The sequence below is a fragment of the Magnolia sinica genome, chromosome 9, assembly GCF_029962835.1.
Source record: "Magnolia sinica isolate HGM2019 chromosome 9, MsV1, whole genome shotgun sequence".
Classification (NCBI taxonomy): Eukaryota; Viridiplantae; Streptophyta; class Magnoliopsida; order Magnoliales; family Magnoliaceae; genus Magnolia; species Magnolia sinica.
In genome coordinates this window covers 24,007,303-24,015,586 of record NC_080581.1, presented here as the reverse complement: position 1 = coordinate 24,015,586, position 8,284 = coordinate 24,007,303, and the positions used below count along the sequence as shown (strand labels likewise).

At 38.1% G+C, this 8,284-nt stretch overlaps 1 long non-coding RNA gene across 1 annotated transcript; it reads left to right on the top strand.

Annotated features, from left to right (window-relative positions):
- The first annotated feature begins 5,228 nt into the window (after window positions 1–5,228).
- On the top strand, window positions 5,229–7,921 carry LOC131254736 (uncharacterized). The gene is made up of 4 exons (XR_009175838.1): window positions 5,229–5,357; window positions 5,798–5,863; window positions 6,513–7,159; window positions 7,250–7,921. It is a non-coding gene; the product is annotated as an uncharacterized LOC131254736 (long non-coding RNA).
- The last annotated feature ends 363 nt before the right edge of the window (window positions 7,922–8,284 follow it).

Genomic DNA, 8,284 nt, shown 5'->3' with positions numbered 1-8,284 from the left:
GGTTCTAGCACTATGGGCACTTTGGATGTCCTTGGGTGAAAATTTCAGAACCTCCGAGGCTAGGAGTAGCCCCAACGTCTAGACCGAGTGGAACATGAGCGCCCGAGTGCCGAATACCAGTAGGTCGCATCTTCCACTATGTCGTGGTCGATTTGGAGGGGGTGTGGCCTTATCCGCCCGAGCGAGGGGGCTATAAGCTAGGCTGAGTATAACCAGCTCGTAAATGGGTCTGCTATAGACGAACCGGGTAGGTATTGGCAGACTACTGGTTAGGCGGATAGTGAGGTCTATTCCGCTCGCTGGGCTGTGCAGCTAAGGAGGAGGCAGTCGGTGTCGAGTGTAATAGACCCCGGTGATTTTCCCAGAGAGTAACCATACTGATATGAGGACTTATTGAGAAAGAATTGCATATCCATTCATTCATTCATTCACTTTCCACTCGGGCTGCTGGTGCGTAACTATTTGTTACGTGTACCATCACATGGCCAGGATTTCGGTTGGGTGCGCGACTAACTTGAGATCAGGAGTTTACCACATTGTGTCTGACTATCCAAATTTAGGTATGAGACTAGTTTGGATAGAAGTCCCTTGTGATGGACTCTATAGCTTGTGATACTTCGTACTATCATCCCGACTTCACATTCCAGCATGGTCATTTCATTCTTACTGCATATCACATTACATCCGCAGTACTTAGCATTTTGGATTACTATGTTTTTGTACTTATAGCCTAGATGAGGTTGATGGTATTTATGGCTCGTCAGGATTTGTATATTGCATTGTATCCATAGCATTTATTATTGTCTTTTTATGTTTCGTATCGCATGGCCTTGGTATGGCCGATAGCATTCATGCCTTGCATCACACAGCTTTGGTACAGCTGATAGCATTCATAGACTTACCCCATATTTCCGCATTACTCTGATATTGTATGATTCATGATCTTGTCAGTTTTTCCACTTATTCTGATGATGTATGATTTATGGGCTTTATGGTATACTTGACACTTACCTTAGGCACACACTTTCACAACCCTTTAAGCTTTTGTAAGCTTATGCACGATAGACGCATGCAGGTGGCATTGGGTTGCAGCAGCGTTGAGCTTGGGGCGTGCAACGGTCTTCTGAAGTTTTGATTTTCGACATATGTATTTCCCTTTCAGCATTGTATTCAAATATTTATATTAGTGGATATGTGATGATGATGTTGCCTTTGTGATTTGGGTAAACTTGTGGTTATGCTTCATACAAAAAAAATCATCATATTGAAAATCCTCCTTATAGGATCCCAGGATCGGAATCTGTCGCATGCACGTCGGGAGCCGAGAATGGGGTACTACAGAGGCTGTCAGCACCAGATCCGGCGATCGAGAATTTTGTGAGCCCGCTTTTCGAGTTTGGGCGTGACAAGAAATGATGGAGAGAGGGCTGAAATGGGTTATATACCCTGATTTTTATTTCAGTTGGCCCTGAGTTCTATAAATTTCTTCAAATGGCCCTATGGGACCCATTTCTGACTGTTGGGGTTGCCCTGATGGCCCCCTATCCCATCTGATTTATGGGATAGGTGCCCCATGTCCCAATGAAGGGTTGTGCAAAGTTTGACGGTAAACGGATGCAAGGTTTTATCGCAAGGGTCCGATTTGCAATCAACGATCACCATTTCTCGATCAGGGGTCAGATTTGACAGACGAGTGTAGGAAAATATTTTTAACCTATGGTGCAAATTTGGGTGAAATCCAATGGCTGAAATGTCCTAATTTATTGTCCTAAGTGGCGGGGCCATTTGTTTTAAAATTTAGATTTTTAGCCAAACTTGGGAGAGTTGCATTTTACAAGTGCCTACTAAACGACGCAAATTGTCTGTTTCCAGGCGTCGTGTGAGTCCATTTCTCGTGATAGAACACAAGCCCAGTGAGATGGACATTACTTTATGATTTTGGACCTAATAGCCCACTAATGAGCAGTATAGAGCTTGTTCGGGTAATCGGGGCATTTATAGAGTAAATTGGGTAGGGAAATTTCTTGGGCGCAGTTGTTAAGGTATAGATTAACTAAGTTCATAATATGGCCTATTCAAAATTAGCGAAAATGGTGATTCGATCATGATCATTCTAAACCGTCGATTTTAGGCTAAAAGAGCAACTGGGTTGATTTGGTTTATTAATTGAGGTCCGGGTCATAGCTGACTTGGCTTTGGGTAGATCTTTAATTTAGTTACAGTTGTATGATTAGTCAGTGGTAGGTCGGTTAGATTTGGGCTATATGTGAACAAATCATGGGGTTAAACTTGATGTTTGAGTGATCGGTTGGATTCATTGGTTTTCTATGGTCGATCAATCCTATTTGTATGGTTCTTTATTGGTACCAGCCGTGTATGTCTACTTTGAAATGGAAGTCTTTCTGCCTTTTTCTCCTACAATACTCGATGATCCCAATGGCTATGAAAGGGTCATCCGTCACTAATCTCCTAGGATCAAAAGTGCTCATCAAAATGGTAACCTTCTGCAACCTTCTCCCCAACAGACTCACGATGATTTTATAGCAACTCCCAAATTCCCGATACAACTAATCGGCTAGTAGTCAGTGACGGCTTCAGCTACCTCCTGTTTCGGGCTAAGAAAGATGAAGGATGCACTACCCAGCTTATAGATGAGAGCTCAATCTTAGATCTCAAAATACAGAAATAGGTCAGCCTTGATGGTATCCAGTGGGATGGAATTGCATTTGGTCCCATGCAGGATTTTCTGTATTTTATCCATGCCATCCATCACAAACACCCTTTACAGGTGATATTCTAGTTATATACATGTACAAGTGACCGACATCCATTGTGAATCTGGTTCGTTGATTACAATTCCATGGTCCACCAAACAGGGTTTTGCTTAATCCAGTGTTTTTCCCATAGCAAGAATTTTATCCCAGACACGGGAATTGGATGGCCAAAGTACTATGGTATTTCCAGACATACAATAATGGTGTTAATCCCATCTAATACAATTCCATACCAAGCGTCAAGGGTCAGTAAGTGATGATGTGACTAGTTATAAAAAAAATAAAAAAATTTAAGGATTTTTGGTAATTCAAAATAGCGAAAATTCGGGATGTTACAACCATGCCTGGCTCATGAGTCTTTATAGAATCATAACGCACAAACGGTTATGAATAAAATTAAATCAATGGTAATAGTCGTATCTCAAATTTTATTAGATGTTTTAAAATAACCAAGCATAAGAATGATTGGGCCATACATTGGATTGATCTGATCGATAACGGGGGACTCCGGACAAAACTAGCATTAAGTGCAAAGCATCCCATGCAACTCCAAATATTTTCGGTTATCCATGTTCAACCTTGGTCGGTCGTATAAGTTTAAGATAGCCAACCCATAGTAGGTCATCTACTTAACTAATTTTCAAGGCTCGATCCACACAATAATAATTAAGAGTATTAATACATAATCATAATTATAAATCAACTCAATACCACCTTAGGGTATATCAGATAAACACACATACGAACCAGTACAATACAATGTATATCAATACAATCCAACGTATATCAACATCCCTTATCAATCTAACGGCACGAAAGTCACAACTTTGGCAACGTTTATATGTGGACAAATAACTAAAGTTCTTGACAAATCATAAGAGTACTCCCACATCTCATGCGCTTCCCTTGCGAGCCCAAGTTGAATAATTTGAGACGTGATATTTGTGATTTATTTTATCATGGACATCCAACCCACTAAGACGAACGTCTTTCTATAGTTTCATATTTAATAGCCTACTAACAAGCGATGTAAAGCTTAGTTGAATAATCAGAGCATTTCTTGAATAAATTAAGCAGTGTGATTTCTTGTCCCCAATTATTCAGGTTTTAATTAGCTAAGTTCATAGTGTGACCTATTCACAATGAGCAAAATGGTGATTCGACCCTAATCATCCTAAATTATTGATGTTAGGCTAACCGGGTAACTAGGTTAATGTTATTTAAGCATATGGGTAAATCAAAATCTAAACCATTAGTTATATTAACTTTACATATATCTTAATTAAGTTACAATTATCTTGATTAATTTACGGTGTGTCATTTAGATCTGGGTCCTAAATAAGTAGATCAAAAAGCTAGGCTTGAGGTTTAAGTGATTGGGCGAATTCAATAACATTCCAAGGATGTTTAGATAAATCTGTACTGTTCTTTTAAAGGTATTACTCATATTTTGTTAGGATAATATATTAAAAATCACTAGATAATAGAATAAATTAATTCTAACGAAAAATTTTCTAAAGATTTTTAGATTCCAAGTTAGCAAAAATTTGAAACGTAGCATCAACTTCTAGCTATAAAGTAGAAGCATATTATTTATAAGAGGAACAATCTTTATACTACGTATCACCAAATCGTAAGAAATCCATCCAAAATACTACATATGGTAAAATCGCATAAAGGAAGAGGAGGTAAGAGAGTTGTATAAGAGATTGGAAATATAAAAGTGTTCACATAAAAAACTACAATGTAGAAAAAAAATACAGCCACCAGTACTATGAAAATGGTAAACAGTCAGTGTGCATCTCCTGGGTACACATTTGTAGGGTGCTAGGACTAACCCCCTACATCAGCATCAACAGATGCCTCATTTATTAGTCCTCCAAAACGGTATAAATAAGAGACGACAAATTATCAAGGACATTGAAGCCAAGCAGAGTAGGAGTTGTATAAGGCACCTCACACAATTAATGCTTCCTCACAAGATTGATAGGACCTGTATTTGCAACCACTAAATCTCTCCACTTGTTGCCAACAATCCTCCCAATTATCATAAATTCACAGCTTCCTACTTAAAAATATTATGTAAAATCTTATCATTATTCATTGCAATGCTAATGTAGTTATAATGAACATAAGAAGTATCATGTACAATTTATATTCTACCACATACCTATTTGATTGTTACGATGACATTATATAGTTACACTACAACAAAAAGGGGATTAGTTGTCACTTTCAGAGTTGCATTGTACCGGTGCTGAACAGAATAGGGCGCTGCTAAATAAGGAGTACAAATTAAAACAACCCTATTCATTCCTATCCCAGCCCCCAACTCTCTCCTTCTCCCCGCCCTCTCTCTCTCTCTCTCTCTCTCTCTCTGCAACTCCACGGCACCTCTCTCGACAACTCTATGAACGGACTCTCTGCTGCAACTCCAACTACTACCCACTGCAACTCTCTCTCTCTCTCTCTCTCTCTCTCTCTCTCTCTCTCCCCCATTCTGCCAAGCAAGAGCTCTCTCTCAATCGGGCGGCGAAGAAACCTCCATACGTGGCACAATCACTCTCGATTTCCCTCTCTTAGGTCTCTCTCTATCTCTCTCTGTGTGTCAATGTCGCCCTCAATCTCTCTCTTGAGATCAGTATCTTTAATGTTGAAACCCTAATTAGGATTTTACAATGGCGAATTCCTAATTAGGGATTTACGATGTTGAAACCCTAATTAGGGATTTACTATGTTGAAACCAAACATTTGAATCTTCATGCTATTATCCTGCGGGTACGAAACATTTGAATCTCCATGCATGTCATATGCCATATTTTATAGATCATATACCTTTCTTCTCTTTTCTTTTTCCATATATACTCACCCTGATTTTGCCCATGTCAGTTAGTTCTCAATTGCTTATGGATATGTTCATTTAGCTAATGTTGGGTACATGATGTTTGAAACACTCTTGATTTATGCATTTTCTTTAACTTACCTGCCTGATCTTTACTCCTACATCAGCTCTAATTTTCCAGCATTGATTCTGATTGGAAGTTTGTTACTGGATTTTAGGAAGGAATTGGAATTTTGTAGAGATTATTGTAAGTGTTGTTTGTGTATATCTTGTTTTGAGTTGTTCTTGTTCCATTTTTTTCAGGATTATTTGGGTATTTTTTGCTGTATGATTCTGTTATCTTGAGAAATCTAATATTTGAAGTAGGACTGAGTCTGAATTTTAGAGATTTCTTTATTTATTTATTTTTTATTTTTTTGATTCTTTGGTGGGTTTGAAAATTTTGAGAATGGCAACTAATATCTGAACACAACCTGTTTGTTAGATGACTCCTTTCTTTCTACTTCTGGTATTATGGTAGTATAGCTTTTTGTTGTTGTATTACTGAAACTTGGAGGAAAGGGTGCATCTATCTGTAAGGTGGTGTAAATAGTGTGATTGCATGTTTTGTATTAGTGTAAAGGGTGTCTGTAGTTTTTAGACCATTTTTTTGTTTTTGTTTTTATTTTTTGTGTATGATTTGCAATAGAGTAATTCCAAGACTGTTTTCTCAAGTATAGATGGAAAGGCAATTTGTGGCACATGTGCCACTGCCTGGATCAATAAAGAGGAATGACCCATGCGGGGCTAGCCACCAAACATGGAACATCATTAATAGCTTTGACAATCATTGGTTTAAAATGGAGCCACACCGACATTGGTACTTTTCTTCATTGTAGGTGAGTTTGTGTGGTTAGTTACACTCTTTTCAGGTGATTACGCTATAGTACCGGGCACTAGAAATCCTCCTTGGATCCTAACATTACTCCTGTTGATGTGTGGTAAGTGGCACTACACCAAAATCATTAATTAGGAACAACTACTATTTTTTTTTTTCTGCGGAACTGTGATTTATGTGCGTCCACTTCCTGCTTATAGAGTTTTCTATCTTTTTGTCGGTCTTTTCTTTCTTCCTTGAAGATATTGATCATGGCCTTTGTGTTTGGGCAGCTAGAAAAGCGAGAAGCTGTAAGGAGACTGTAGGATTTGTGGAATGGGATTGAAATATAGCCATAGTTGTATGTATTGTCATCTAGAAAAAGAAAAAGATCAACAAAATGAGACTAGACCAAAATGAAACAACAACAACTGGCCAAACACTTTACTGCACTTTTGTGTGGCCACTCTGAATCAGTGGGTCACCTGGTAGAGGCATCTGTACAATTATTTGTGACAGATCACTGTAGTTGGCTTGAAAGATGCATTTGCTTGATTATGTTTTGGGGAATTTCTTTTCTTCATGTCTTTTCTTTCCCCTGTTTTTGTATAGACTCATAGACAAGATTTGACTGGTGTTTTTATTAATAGAGGAGTCAATCTAGACCCATTAAGCAAGTGATCAAGGGTAAGAATTGCTTAATATTCATTTACTTATTCATTTGTCAGTTGACACTACACATTGAGCAGTTTAAGTAAAATATATAATCAGTGGCAGGTTGGACTGGTTGTGTATGATTCACAAGTTCCAATTGGTGCCACTCTTGAATACATAGATGGGCACTACATGGTAAATCTCCTTCTATTAATATACATGCCAAGCTTTTATTTAGGGAAAAAGATATCTACAGCTTAGTGCATGCTTGGATTTTAATTCGAGCTTGGTAATGTGGAATCTATTTACATTTTATGCCTATGAAATTTGTAATTGAATGTGTTCACAGTTACAAAAGCGACAGGTCTTTCTTTCCAGTTATGGTGCTTGCTCCTCAGGAGGAACGAATTGTGGATATGGCCCAAGTACTTTCAGGCTCTTGTAACTGAAAGCTCTATGAGGCCCACCGCGATGTCCATATGACATCAACTCTATCCATCAGTTTCATTGCATCCTTTTTTAATGTGAAACAAAAAGTGAGGCGGATAAAATACTCAAGTTGCCACACCATGAGAAATAGTATGGAATGCTAGCCCATATGGAAATGCTGGTTATTCCAGTGGAATTGTATAATATTTCCTTGAATTTGTTTCTTATGGGTTTTCCTTTCACGTTGTAGAGAAAGATTTAGATTTAGGTTCTGACTTGTATTCGGATGGATCAGATATCTTAGAGCAATTGATAAGAAAAAGGCAAGAGAACTAAAAGATACAGAGGTAGAATTGCAGCTCAATATCAAAGACAAATCAAATGAGTTTAGATTGCCTATAGAAGAGGCACTTCTCCATTAATTCTACTTCGAAGTTCTCCTGGTTCATTTTGAATTTGGAAACTTGAGGCTCTTATGATTTTCATAATCACCACCACCTCCATTAGCCCTAATATATCGGAACTGAAAGTAGGGATGCAGCATGGCATTCAGTTTCTGTTTGTGAATTTTATAGATGCTTTGTGGAGAGATTTTGTTTTGGGTAGTGGGCTGGCCTTTTTCGTGACTGTTTAGAGATATAATAGTAGTTAAAAACATTATGACTCATGTGTTTTGAGTATGGGATCTTTTTTTCCAACTGCTAGATTGACGATTTATTCTTGATTTTT